General features: G+C 41.4%; 1 protein-coding gene across 1 annotated transcript in view; it reads left to right on the forward strand.

Annotated features, from left to right (window-relative positions):
- Positions 1 to 15,209, forward strand: part of RFX3 (regulatory factor X3) — a 120,413-nt gene that overhangs the window by 36,930 nt on the left and 68,274 nt on the right. The window lies entirely within an intron of this gene.

The following is a 15,209-nucleotide window of genomic DNA, read 5'->3' on the forward strand; positions in this document are numbered from 1 at the left end:
TTCGTGTGGGGCTCCACACAGCAGCCTTCCATCTGCGGTGCTTACCCACAATGCGACAGGATCCATCTGTGAACAGGGCATATCTCTTTTCATTGTCTGGTAGTTCATTATATGGTGGGGCCTCTTTGGCACGTGATACCTCCTCTGCTGGTGTTGTTCCAAACGTTTTACCTTCAGGCCAGTCCATGATCACCTCCAGGATTCCTGGACGGTTGAGGTTCCCCATCCGAGCTCGCTGTGTAATCAGCGCAGTCCACTTACTCCAAGTGGCATCAGTAGCATGATGGGTAGAGGGAACCTTTCCTTTGAACATCCAGTTCAGCACTGGCAATCGAGGTGCCAGAAGGAGCTGCGCTTCAGTACCGATTACTTCGGAAGCAGCTCGAACCCCCTCGTACGCGGCTAAGATCTCCTTCTCAGTTGGAGTGTAGCGCTCCTCAGACCCCCTGTACGCCCGACTCCAGAATCCAAGGGGTCGGCCTCGGGTCTCTCCAGGAGCTCTTTGCCACAAACTCCAAGTGGGACCTTCCTTTCCAGCAGCAGTGTAGAGGATGTTCTTTACATCCTGTCCCGTCCGCACTGGCCCCAGGGCCACGGCACGGGCTATCTCCTGCTTAATTTGCTCAAAAGCCTGCTGCTGCTCAGGGCCCCACACAAAATCATTCTTCTTCCGTGTCACCCGATAGAGAGGGCTCACAATGAGACTGTAGTTTGGAACATGCATTCTCCAAAAGCCCACTACACCCAAAAAAGCTTGGGTTTCTGTCTTACTTGTGGGTGGAGACATGGCAGTGATTTTGTTAATCACATCTGTAGGGATGTGACGACGTCCATCTTGCCACTTTATACCTAGGAACTGAATTTCCTGTGCAGGCCCTTTCACTTTGCTTCGCTTGATAGCAAAGCCAGCTTGCAGAAGGATCTGGATTATTCTCTCTCCTTTCTCAAAAACTTCTCCTGCTGTATTGCCCCACACAATGATATCATCAATGTATTGTAAGTGCTCAGGAGCACCGCCCTGTTCCAATGCAGTTTGGACCAATCCATGGCAAATGGTTGGGCTGTGCTTCCACCCCTGGGGCAAACGGTTCCAGGTGTATTGAACGCCCCTCCAGGTGAAAGCAAACTGTGGCCTGCATTCTGTGGCCAATGGAATTGAGAAGAAGGCATTAGCAATGTCAATGGTGGCATACCACTTGGCTGCTTTTGACTCCAGTTCGTACTGGAGTTGTAGCATGTCCGGCACAGCAGCACTCAGTGGGGGTGTGACTTCATTCAGGCCACGGTAATCTACCGTCAGTCTCCATTCTCCACTGGCTTTACGCACCGGCCATATGGGGCTGTTAAAAGGTGAGTGAGTTTAACTATCGATGATCCACGGAGCTGGAGCATTAACTCTTTAACTCTAAATGCACTACATGATGTTATGATGTGGAATACCAGTACCAAAAATCATAAAACCATGACACCATGCTGGCTGGGTCTGATTCCCTGGTTGCCATGCATGTGTCGTGTGATCTCCCTCAAGATCATCTGCTCCATAAGTTTCCCTGATACCGAGGTCAGGCTGACAGGCCTGTAGTTCCCCAGGTCTTCCTTACGGCCTTTCTTGTAGATGGGACTCACATGGGCAAGCCTCCAATCTTGTGGGACCTCTCCAGATAACCGGGAATGCTGATAGTGTCACCTTAGCATGTGTGCAGTTCCATTCTCCATCATATAAAAATGATGATATAATCCTTAAAAGTCTCAAGAGGAAGGCAACAAAATAGATAAGAGGGCAGGAAGGTATGTCCTGTGAGGAGAGGCTGAGGACACTTGGGCTGCCCAGCCTGGAGAACAGGAGGCTGAGGTGACCCTGCAGCTCCCTAAGGAGGGGAAGCAGAAGGAGGTGCCAGGTCTGTTCCTGGGAACTGATGGCAGAAAAGGAGCAGCACAGAGCTACCGGGGGGGGGGTCAGACTGGGCATTAGGAAGCATTTATTTACCCTAAGAGAAGTCAAATGCTGGAACAGGCTTCCTAGAGCACTGATGGATGCCCCACATCCATCAGTACTAAAGAGGCAATTTGAATAATATGCTGTTACTTTTTATCTCAGGTACAAAACTGTTTTTCATATATTCTCATTAAAAAGAAGTGTACCCTCCTTCCACTTCATTAGTAGGTAAGTATCTAGTGTTCACTTTTGCCTAGGATGGTATTTACTGGCTAAAGAGAGAGAATGGTAATCTTGACTGTGGTTTTATTTTCTTTCTTGCTGTTACAGCATTGTATTACTGAGTTATTCAATTATCAAAGTTTGATAATATTGAGGTTTATTCTGGGTGTAATATTACATGATTTAGAGTGTTTTCAGGGCTGTTTTGCTATGTGGTTTCTGTGTATTATAACTGATTTGTGACAGTTTATCTATTGCTAGTAAAAGACTAAATTAAACAAACAAAGCTGTAGCATTGTCTGTAATATGTTGGTTTTTAAGAATTTGGTAAATTTAAAAACCTGTTGAGCTTAATCTGGTTAAATGGCAGTGCTTTAAAGCAGAGCATGGTAGTTGTGAGGGTGGAAGTTGTGTGGAACACTTCCTTGATTTTCATTTGTACTGTTTTGATGGGAAAAAACACAACAAATATACAAAAATCCCACAACAAAACAGTGTGTCAGCATACGTAAGGCTCTGTCACTAGATGTCTTAATAAAGTAATCTACTGTTCAGCAATGAGTTTATTCCTCTCACTGATTTGATTTTAAAATTGATATTCAAGTGTTACAGATTATATAATTGTGTTTTATCTGTCTAGGACTATTTGAATTTAAGTAACAAGGTACTTGAGAATTGATTTATCAATCTAGAGCATTAACCAAAGTATATTTCAGTAGAAATCTGAGAATAATCTACTTCATGTGCTGTATACTGTCTTTTTTTTAATTATTATTATTATTATTATAGAGTCTCACAGTATTTCTTCAGACATGTCTACGAAATAATTATAGTTGTCTTCATTTCAGAGATGAGAAGGTAGAAGTTGTGAAAGGAGGAATGTAGGAGAGCAGGAGGTTGATTTTAAAGATCCCAAGTCTTCTGCATGAACCAGTGTCCTTGAATTATGTAGCCCAGACTTAACGTAGGGAATTAAATATGTTATCTACCGAATATATTTATAATTCCCTTTCTATCTTTAAACCAGCAAAACAGTGAAATGCATAATGTTATATAGTCCATTACATGAGTTATGGAAATAAATACTGGTTATTATTGTGTATATTGTTTAGGATCTAGAGCTGAAGAGATCCCCTCCTGATATTAGCTTAGAGCTCAGCACTCAGAGATTAACATAGTTTCTTTTCTTCACAAGAGAGCTGACTACTAAACTTTCTGATACCTGACTTTCTAGGAAGTGATCAGATAAACAAGTGGGTTAACTTTGAATTGTATTTCGGCTAGATTGATTAAAATTATCTAAATCTTTGTTGGTGATTTAGGTATTTGCTTTTGCTATGCTGCAAGTGCACCCCTTTTTAAATTATTTTGCAGTTTTCTAAATCAGCAAGTCTATTGGAACTGGCAGTAGGCAACCAACCTAATGAACCTATGAACCTATGAACCACATCTTGTCTTAAAATGAAGTCAATATGCAGTCAGAATACAATTTGCATGGACTAGAATTTACAGAATTATCTACAGCATGCTATGTTCTTAGTGTGTATTTGTGTCTTTCTAACTCATGTGCTGATAAAGAAATTCAAAAGATAATATTATAAATGAAATGTTTGAAATTTATGTTTGCCCCTGATCTCTACGTGTTGTACGAAGAGTTAAATCAATCACTGTCTTTAGTGATACTGTCAGAGTTGACCTGTTGACACCTTCATTATAGAATTGTCAGATGAAACTTTCACATGCTTAACCCTGTGGGTGAACATGCAGTATAATGTTTTTTCTTGATGGGTAGATAACCAGTTTAGCAGCATGATCAAATCTTGTGTGCGATATCTACTCAAAAGCATTTGAAATAATATTTGGATATGAAAGAGTAAAACAGGACATTTTTTTCCAAGCATATCTTATTATGGTGCACCTGTTCATTGTATTTTAAGTAACTTCTGCCTGCTGCCTCAAAAGAAATCAAAACAATCCAAAGTATGTAAGTATTTCTCATATGAGTCCATGTTCTCTGTGGGTACAAATCTGTCCTTATCAGTAATCATTAGAAGGTGAGAAAGTACTGAAATGCTGAATAGATTTCATGCAGAATGCAGTTGAAGCTATGGATGTCCTAGGTGTATTAAGTGCTTCTAAAAGATGATCGTGTTAGAAACAAGGGGTTTCTAACCTAACCCCTTGAGTGTAGAGGAGCCTGTGGGGAGCCTGTTCTCAAATGAAATCTCTCTATCAGTCCATTATATTTTTATGTACTTGGTATTCATGGTTTGGGCAAGTGTAAAGATTTCTATCTTTTCTCACTGCAATTAGATTATAGATGCTTGTTTGAATAACTGCTTTGCTTCTTATGTGCTACTTGCATACTTAGATCACTTAGACATTATGAGGATAGCAAATTAATGTTATGCTTTATTCTTTTATATTCTTGGTTTGTTTGCTTGTTGTTTTTTGTTTTTGTTTGGTTTTGGTGTTGTTTTTTTCTATTTTGTTTGAAAACAATAGGACTCCAGTCCTTATGATTTTTTAAGGCTGGACCAGAATACTACTACACTAATAGTAGAACTAGACGTAAAACTAAATCCATAGTGCTCTCACTGTAATGAAGATGTATCATAGAATCATAGGGGTTGGAAGGACTTCAAGAGATCACCGAGTCCAACCCCCCTCCCAAAGCAGGTTCCCTACACCAGGTCGCACAGGTAGGCATCCAGGCGGGTCTTGAATATCTCCAGAGAAGGAGCTGGACTCCACAACCCCCCTGTGCAGCCTGTGCCAGTGCTCCGTCACACTCACTGTAAAGAAGTTCCTGCACACATTCGTGCGGAACCTCCTGTGCTGCAGTTTCTGTCCATTCCCCCTTGTCCTGTCTTCACACACTGCTGAAAAGAGTCTGGCCTCGCCACTTTGTCCCCCACACCTCAGATATTTAGAAACCTGGATCAGGTCCCCTCTCAGTCTTCTTTTCTCAAGGCTAAAGAGACCAGTTCACTCAGCCTTTCCTCATAGGGGAGATCCTCCAGGCCCTTCACCATCTTTGTGGCCCTCCACTGGACTCTTTCCAAGAGATCCCTGTCTTTTTTATACTGGGGAGCCCAGAACTGGACACAGTACTCCAGATGAGGCCTCACCAGGGCAGAGTAGAGGGGGAGGATCACCTCCCTTGACCTGCTGGCCATGCTCTTTTTAATGCATCCCATAATGCCATTGGCCCTCTTGGCCACAAGAGCACACTGCTGGCTCATGGTCAACCTGTCATCCACCAGGACACCCAGGTCCCTCTCTACAGAGCTCCTTTCCAGCAGGTCATCCCCCAGCCTGTACTGGTGCATGCAATTATTCCTCCCTAGGTGCAAAACTCTGCACTTGCTTTTGTTAAATTTCATCCGGTTTCTGACTGCCCAGCTCTCCAGCCTGTCCAGGTCTTGCTGAATGGCAGCACAGCCTTCAGGCGTGTCAGCCAATCCTCCCAACTTCGTATCATCAGCAAACTTGCTGAGGGTGGCCACTATCCCCTCATCAAGGTCACTGATGAAGATGTTGAACAAGACTGCACCCAACATGGACCTCAGGGGGACACCGCTGGTTACAGGCCTCCAACCGGACTCTGCATCGCCGACAACCCTCTGCACTCTGCCAGTCAGCCAGCTCTCAACCCACTTGACTGTCCACTCGTCTATCCCACACATCCTTAGCTTTGTTATAAGGATGTCAGGGGGGACAGTATCAAATACCTTGCTGAAATCAAGGTAGAGTATATCCACTGCCCTCCCCCCACCCACCCAGACAGTGACAACATCATAGAAGGCCACCAGGTTAGTCAAGCATGACCTCCCCTTGGTGAACCCATGCTGGCTACTCCTATCAGGAGTAACCTCCTTTTTCTTCCAATTGTCTGGAGATGGCATCCAGCCCAAGCTGTTCCATCACCTTTCCAGGGACAGAGGTGAGGCTGACTGGCCTATAATTACCAGGATCTTCCTTCTTGCCCTTTTTGAAGACCAGAGTGACGTTGGCTATCCTCCAGTCATCAGGCACATCCCCCATTCTCCAAGACCTCTCAAAGATGACAGAGAGCTGTTCAGCAATCGCCTCCACCAGCTCCCTCAGCACCCGTGGATGCACCCCATCGGGTCCCATGGATTTATGAACATTAGCATTGCCTAGGTGCTACGGACCACCTCTTCCCTGACTGAAGGAAAGTCTCCCATTCCCCAGACTCTCTCACCAACCTTCAGGGTCTGGGATTCCTGAGAGAGAGCTTTTTCACTGAAGACAGAAGCAAAGAAGGCATTCAGTATCTCTGCCTTCTCAGCATCCCCTGTTACCAGAACACCCCCCTCAGCTAGTAGGGGGCCCACATTCTCCCTCGTCTTCCTTTTACTGTTATACTTAAAAAAGCCTTTTTTATTATGCTTTATCGCTTTTGCCAGATTCTATTCCAGTTGTGCTTTAGCCTTTCTCGTTGCATCCCTGCAGGCCCTGACAACCTTTTTATATTCTTCCCACATGGTCAGACCCTCTTTCCACATTTCATGGACCTTCTTCTTCTCTTTGAGTTTGTGCATGAGCTCTTTGCTCATGGATAGCAATCCTACTGTTTGCTTTGCTCCTTCCACTCAGGATCTTGAACTCCACCATCTCGTGATCACTACAACCCAAGCTGCCCCCAACCATTACTTCCTTAACAAGTCCTTCCTTGTTAGTGAGAATAAGGTCCAGTAACACCCCTCCCCATGTCGGTTCCTCCACCACCTGCATCAGAAAGTTGTCTTCAGCACATTGCAAGAACCGTCTGGACCGTGTGTGCTTGGCCAAGTTGCTCATCCAGCAAATATCTGGATAATTGAAGTCTCCCATAAGCACCAGTGCCTGGGAATGTGATGCTACTTCTGATTGCTTATGGAAGGCCTCATCAACCTCCTCTTCCTGATCAGGGGGCCTGTAGTACACACCCACAACAGTGTCATCCTTACCAGCCTGCCCCTTGATTCTCACCCACAAGCTCTCCCCTGCTACATCACTCTCCCACAAGTGGAGTTCAATACATTCCAACTGCTCACTCACATAAAGAGCAACTCCACCACCTCACCTTGCCAGCCCATCTTTCCTAAAAAGCACATAGCCCTCCATGGCAACTTTCCAGTCATGACAGCTGTCACACCATGTCTCTGTGATCACAATGAGGCCTTGCAACCGCACGCAGATCTCCAGCTCTCCCTGTTTATTTCCCATGCTGCACGCATTAGTGTACAGACACTTAAGGGAAGCAGCATCCCCCGCCTTTCACCATGCCTAGGAACTCCATTCTCTTCACCCAGAAAGCTCTGTTTCTAGCCTTGAACTACCCCCGTCATTTTGTCCTCTTCCCCCTTCATACTTAGTTTAAAGACCTGTCTCCATACTTAGTTTAAAGTCCCGCCAGTTCCTCAGCTAAAATCCTCTTACCTCTCAGTGACAGGCTGCTTCCATCTGCAGCCATCATGCTAGGTGCTGATTAGATTGCCCCGTGGTAAAAAAAAAAACTAAAATTCCTATGTTTGCACCAACTCTTAAGCCATTTATTTAAGAGGTGGGCTTTTTGGATCCTCCCAGTATCCTTCCCTGCCACTGAAGGTATAGAAGAAAAAATCACCTGCACACCTGTTCCTTCAGCTACCTGCCCCAGCCTCCTGAAGTCATCCTTGATAGTCTTCAGGCTTTTCTCAGCGACTTTGTCACTGCCAGCCTGGACTATCAATAGTGGGTAATAATCAGAAGGGCAGATCAGTCCAGGAAGTCTCCTAGAAATGTCCCTGATCCGTGCCCCAGGGAGGCAGCACACCTCCCTGCGGGTAGGGTCAGGCCGATACATAGGACCGTCCGTTCCTCTCAGCAGGGAGTCACCTATGACAACAACCCTTCTGTCCTTAAGGGTGGAGGAAATCTTGATGCGTGGGGGCAACTGCTTCACCCAAGGCACCCTTACGGGTGGGCCCCCCTCCACACCCGCGCTCACCTCTCCCTTGACTTCCAGGGACTCAAACCTATTCTGCAGAGGCACCTGGGGAGCCGAGGATGGTCGGGACAGGGGATGCCCACTTCACCAAATTGCCTTGCTCTGCTCGGCAACGACAGGGCAGGGGCTCCACCACTGTGTGGTGGATATCACCTTGCCCTTTTGCGAGAGGGTTACAGTGTTTTTGCCACAGCCCCACCTTCCCAGTACTTCATTAGTATTGCTAGGGGTAGGAGAGGACAGGGGGCTGCAGTAGGAACACAGTCTGCCTGCCAATTCCCCTCCATCACCTGTTTGCAAGGTGACAGGGGGAGACATGCTCTGTGTGGAGCCTCAGCTGCGTGCCAGGATCTCAGGGCCGACAGGGACTGGCAGCACCAATCTCCCTCTCAAAATCCTTTATGGTCCTCAGCCTCTCCGCCTCCTCCTTCAGGCAGACCACAAGATTAAGTCATTTATCTGGTAACACCTTACACAAGTGCTGCCTCCTTCGCCAGGCACTGCAAAGGCCAAGCTTTGGCACTCATCACAGCCAGTGACCTGTACACTAGTGTGCTGTTTTGGGACCTCAGTCTGGGTCTCCACACTCTTCTTATCTGCAGCCTTCCTCATACGTGTGCAGGGGACCTCTGTCTGGGTCTCTACATTTTTCCTGGCAGTAGCCTTCCGCTGGGGGGGAGCCATGGTAAACCAGTAGACCCACTAACACTAGCACAAATTAGAATAGCAAGGGTGCGAATGAACAACCCCGCCCTGCTACTGGTAGTGCTGGGTCTGCCCTCACCCCATTACCAGGTCACTGACGGGTGCTCCCGCACCTGACACTCGTTTCAGTGACAACGACAGTGACAATACTCCTCCTCGTCTTGGCGGGCAGTGCCTTCCCAGAGGCCCTTTCTGGGTAGTGGGCGGGGATGGAGAGCCGTTGCCCTGGCAACGCACCCGCCGCGTCAGCCGCTCTCGCGAGAGCTGCCGGGCTTCTCGGATGCCTCGGGAATCCCTGGATGAGGGAAATTGAGCGAACCCCCTGTGCACCCCGCGATCTGCCGCCTCAGCTCTCGCTCCGAAGCAGCGAACCACGGCGATCCAATCAGAAACCCTAGAGTTTAGAAGTGAGTGCCGTTATTGTAAATGCATCACAAAGCTCACTTCTTCTAACAGCTGTACTTAGTAAACTACATGTCTGGCTTCCTACTGTATGTAGAAAGAAGAATTCTTTTATTGTGTTAGTACGTTACAATGTACTTCCTAACAATTTTCCCTAAGTCGGTAATTTGGTACTTTCTCTCATTTTTTTCCCCTCATTTTCCCATTTTTCTACCTACTACATTAAATGTTACTAGATTTTTTTTTTCTGCAAATTTTTTGGACTTTTTTTCTGTCTCTTTTCTGCCACCCTGTGGACGGATTTTACTTGTAGAATGAATTCTTCATTTGTTGAAGTAGAATAATTATGTTGTGGTATTTTTATTTTTATTTTTATTTTTTGTCACTCATGTATTGTTCTGCAGTTATTTTCTACGATTATTTTCAGATCTGAGACGTAACAAAACTCCTGGCATTTTAAATCTTGGATAAGATTTCATGAAAAACTGATTAGTCCAACTTCTGTTACTGACTTAATCTCTGTCCTTTTGTTTTTGAATTTCTGTAAGCAGATAATCAAGAGGAATAGGTACCATCTGTAATTGCTGCTCTTAAAATATACATATCAAGATAGCATAATGTATTCAGTTTAATTCATTTACAGTAATAACCTTAAAAATATTTTTTCAACCTCTCCTTTTACAGCAAACCAAACTGAATAAGACATACAGTTTTTACAGGAATAAAATCTAGGTGTAACATAAGAATGAATTTGAAGTTCATATTGAAAATATTCTATAGTCATAAAATTGCTGTGTAAGAAGGAAAATTTTAACTTGCTGATATTTGACTCCATTTCACTCCATGTAGAATGAGAAGTTTTAGTTTATGTTTCATTTGGTTTCACTGAAGACTTCCAGCAAGAATTAATCCTGTTATTTCAGAAGGCGAAAAAACATGAGATTTTAGTTCCAGTGGTCTGTTCTGGAATCAGGATATTGTAATGGAAAGGAACTGAAGTCTCATTTCAGCATAAGAGCTAGCAGATCTCCAGATTCTTACATTTCTGTTTAATGCAAGGTAATCTGTTATTTATCTGCCAATGTAGACCAATCTAAATTATATTTTAAAATCACATGGTTGTTAATTTTCAGTCTTCCTGATATTCTTTTCCTCTAAACACATCAAGATTTTAATTTTCTTTCTCCATTAATGGAATTGAGCATAAGAATTCATATAATTGATGAATAAAATAGCTCTGAATTTTGTGTGTACACATTTGTGTGTAAATGTATATACCATCAGAAGAACAGCTGGGAGGTCTTGGGACTGTGTTGCTGATGAGCTGTCTAAAACAAAGTAAATGATGAATATTTTAGTAAATCTGTCAAACAAAAGACCTTAAGCCAGCAATCCTTGATGTGAGTACTAGAAGAGCACTCTCAAAAGAGGAGCCTTAGGTTATTTTTTAATCTTCTGCTCCATTAGAAATGAAAGTATTGATGGAATTTCGAACAATTCCTGTAGGATTTTTTTTTCTTCAGCTGTAGCTGAATTGTAGCAAATAGTATAAAATTAGAAACAAAGTTTTAAAAATAGCAGATTAACTGAGAAACTGGCCTGTTCATTTGTAGTACTGTACTTTGATAGCATCCTGTATTGATGAAGATGGCAGGATTTTGAAAATAGAAGATTATTGTTAGAAAGTTTTGTACAGAGGGATCAGTGGTGGTTTGCGGAAGCAGCAGTAACAAGGGGAGGTCAAACCAGTTGGGCAGACTTTAAATACAGCATGGGGAATTGAGGAATAATATTGTGTTAAACTGTGAATTGTAGGAGAAAGTGGAAAAGGAAAGGGTGACAGAATCAAGACATTCCAGATAATAATAGAAGGAAAGTTTGAGCACTGATTGTTGTAGCTTAGATGGATTCTTAGAAAATATAGTAATACTTTGTTTTTGACAAAAAAAAAAAAAAAAAAAAGCAGGAAAAATTAATGAGGTTTCTCTAAAGCTCAAATGTGACAATTTCTGTAGTTTAACTTCTTAGAAAAGTTAGAAAGAATGAACATGAACATAATCTTTTGTTCATCCCCTATTACTTCTTTCTTTTTTGTTCGTTTGTTTTCCTTATACTTTGATGGGGAAAGGATTTTGATAGAAGTCCGTAAAGTAATAAGTCTTAAAAGCTCACATGTTGCATGAGTGTAAAAAATTTTATAAAAGAAACATTCTGCGTATATTTCATATTTAACTAAGACTTCAGGATTTTCATTGAGGTTTGAATTTAAACATGAATTTTAATATTTTCTATTTTTGTGAGATTCACACTTTCTATTTACAAATTGAACAGTGCCATGTAAAGTATAATTTTGCAAGAAGATCTTTTTATGTGATCTTGGATTATATTTCTACATAGAGGTTCTTTGACAGTTGTAAGATTCTAGGTAAGATAATGAAAAAGAGGGTATTGTCTTTCAGTGTGTCACGTATATCTTTAAAATAATATAGGGAATTATTTTTGAAAAAGAAAATCCTTACAGTTTTATGTCTGCTGCACCTTTATTCACTCCTCTATGTAAACTTTTGATTTATAATAAAATCATACTTTCCAGGAAGGGGAAAAAAAAGAACTTTAAATGCGATAAATATTTGAGCTTGTCCAAGGCTAGTGTTGATTTAAATAGGTCTAGGTCTTCATGGTTGACAGCTGCAGATAATTAGCTTTTTCTTCCTTAACAAAGAACGTAAATGGAGCTGCAAGACATTCGTTGCCTTTTCTGTCAACATAATAATAATGTATGTATTTAAATTCAGTAGTTTCTTAAATTGATCTAGTGCTAAGCTGCCTACATTACATGTAATGGGAATGACAGGTAAAAGCTGCAAAGAATATTTGTATTGCAAGAGAAGGAATGATTGACATTAGCTGTTCCTCTTTACAAGGAAAAGCAATGTTGCAGAGCCTAAAAAATTGTCCTAAATATATAATCCTTAACATTTCAGACTACAGAACTTAGTTTTGAAAAATGATTACCACTGTAGTTGCTTTTAGTACAGGAACAACAACGGGTAGAATATTTTTTGTAAAGTATTTCTCTTTAGAAATTTGTTAGCATTAGCAGTAATGGAAATTACAGGGAAAAGTATATGTATTTTACATTCTAAGATAGTATTTTAACCCAATTTGAAAGAAATCAAATAACAATGTCACAACTAATGCAAATGGAATGAAAAAGGCACACATTAAAGATGTGCCATTTTGATAGGAAATAATTAAAGATTTGTGAAAGACTGTTTACAGTTGCAAATATTGATTATAAATCAGATGTTTATCAATAGTGTGTGCCATTTCTAGCTGAAAAGAAAAGGTTCAGAAACAAATGTGTTAACCTAGAGAGTCTGTTGTGTTATTGATTCTCTGGTTGTCCAGACCAAGGTATTTAGATTAATCCTTAATTAGATTTTTCAAGCGTTAGTTTAATTATTTTTCTAAAAAGCATGTTTTTGTTGTTGTTTTTAAAGTTTGTCATTACACTTGTCAGTACACCTTTTTAAAGTTTGTCATTACACCTGTCAGTACAGTCTAATTTTTGAGGAGTGCCTAGACTCCATGAATTGCTAGTATTGATTGCACATAATAGAAACTTGATAGACTCATCTGTTGTATTTTATTGTACTTTTTTTCTTCCTCTCCAAGCTGGAAGAATCTCAGTAAAATGTGCTTCTTATTGTTTAGAAAAGAAAACATACTTCAGGTGATACAGTTATGTTGCAAGACGCAGGCGTTGCTATCCAGAGAAGTGGAAATACTGAACAAAATGCCAACTTTAGAAGAACGTGTTGAGGGGATGGGGACAATAAGGAAAAGCCTCAGTGGAAATCCTTAAAAAGATACTGCAAAGACAAAAAACTGATGGGCCTGTGAATCAGAAATCTATTTCAGGAAAGTTCTACAGCAAAAGGGCAAGTGAGAGCTCCCTTTGCCCACTGCTTTGGGGAAGTCTTACAACTAGTCTAACACTATGAAGAGGCATAGGCTTGTGTTATATGTGTTTCCTAATCCTCATTATTGAAACTTGTAGAAAGCTGCATCTGGCTAACTGAGACAGAAGTCAGATGTGCTCCTATCCAGACCTGCAGCAGTGGTATAATGAACAGGACAGTGGCTTTCAAGAAGTAACCCGGAGACCTGACATCCATCATAACCTATTTATAAAATTTCTCTGTTCATGAATTAAGCCATGGCCAAATGCTTAATTTCTTATATATTTGTAATATTATGTCAGTAGAGATTTCCTTGCCTCCACATCTGTTCACTTTTCCTTTGTTCCTGAAGAAGTAGGAATCTTCAGGGGTAAAAGTACCATTTTATCCTACTGCTGATATGAATTAAAGCCAAGGGACAGCTTGGCTTGCTAACTAGAACATCTGGAGTTTACGTAAGCTGCCAAGAAAGCATTTTAAAAGAAACAAGGCAGTTGTCTTGGAGGAGATTCATGTTCAATATCAACAGACGTGGTGCACGTGCATAGTAGCTTTCCAGCCGTTACAGTGGTGTTAATAACAGCTAAAGTATAGTGATAGATGCATTTTCCAAGCATGCTTCCACCATTTAGTCTAAAAAGAAAATGGGTTTTCACTAGCTGGCATTTTTAAAGAAATTGTTTAGTGGGGGTTGCACGTGCCAAAAAATGACAGACTGATGGGGAATGAATTTTTAAACCAGCCTTTGAAGAAGCTGTTAGACCAGTGTAATGCACAGTATCTATTTACTAGTAAAGAACTAAAAGCCTTCAGAATACTACAGAGTATTTTAATGGGATGCTTACAGTTGAGAAGTGGAGATATTTTGGTGTGCAACAGTTCTCACTGCACTCATGTATTATCAGAGTTTATAAAGGGGTATGACCATTGTTACAGCTGAAGAGCTATTAGTGCCATGCCTGTGAATATGATCCCTTTAAACTCTGTGAGGCTTTAGAAAATCAAATCCTGGGACTCATTTAAAGTTAAAGATTATGTACTTTTACTCAAAATGAGACAGCATATCACAGTGTACATGACAAAAGTCTTTTGAGAGAGGTTATCAGCAGTTGTTCATGGATGAAAGTTTTATACTAGCTGAAACTGTGGGAAAAGGTACCCAAGCACCTATGCAGTTTAATTAGATGTAGTCATGAAACAATTCGGAAGACATTCTACAAGACTTTAAAAAGTGAATCTCAGTGAGAACAATCTATAAAATGATTGCTGTGAAAGTTAAAAGAAACAGCAGCCCAAGTCCAGGACATATAGTTACTAGAAATCAAGTAGGATGAAAATAAGGGTGGCAGTTGCTACCTTATGCTACCCAGCAAGATCAGTAACAGAATTTCTCCAGCAGCATCTGTTTGATCTTCACCATAAACTTGGTGAGGATAAAAATGCCTACCATTATTTCTCATAATGATTTTCATAAACTTGTAAAAAAAAAAAAAAAGCAATGTGGAATCCATCTGAAAGGTTGTGTGTGTGTGCATGTGTGTGTGTGTTTTATCCACCTCCCTATTTATTTATTTATTTTAAAATTCTAGTCTTAAGGTATTCTCAAGCTCAAAGAAGCATGCATCAAAATTCAGACTGAACTGATCAAACTGTTCCCTTGATGAAATCTTCTTTGTATACAAATCTACAGGAAGAAATATGTCTTTGTTCCTAGTTAATGTAAGAGTGGCTATACATTCATTCTATAACGTGGCTGCACATTATTCAACACTTCTTAAAGAACTGTTAGGGACCTCTATAGTCTTAGGTAGCTTTTCCACTTCAGTCTTGTTTTGCTGGAGAAGGGTGAGTTATTTTCCCCTTTCTGATTGTTCTGTGTCCATTTACCATGTATTTTTGCAGAGCAGCAGTGAGTACTTCGGCTTTTTTTTTGTATGATACCTGTCTGTTATTTTTTTTTAATGTCTGAAAACATATTCCA

This window comes from Cyrtonyx montezumae, unplaced genomic scaffold (genome assembly GCF_038088225.1).
Source record: "Cyrtonyx montezumae isolate F1298 unplaced genomic scaffold, pur_monq_1.0 scaffold_30, whole genome shotgun sequence".
Classification (NCBI taxonomy): Eukaryota; Metazoa; Chordata; class Aves; order Galliformes; family Odontophoridae; genus Cyrtonyx; species Cyrtonyx montezumae.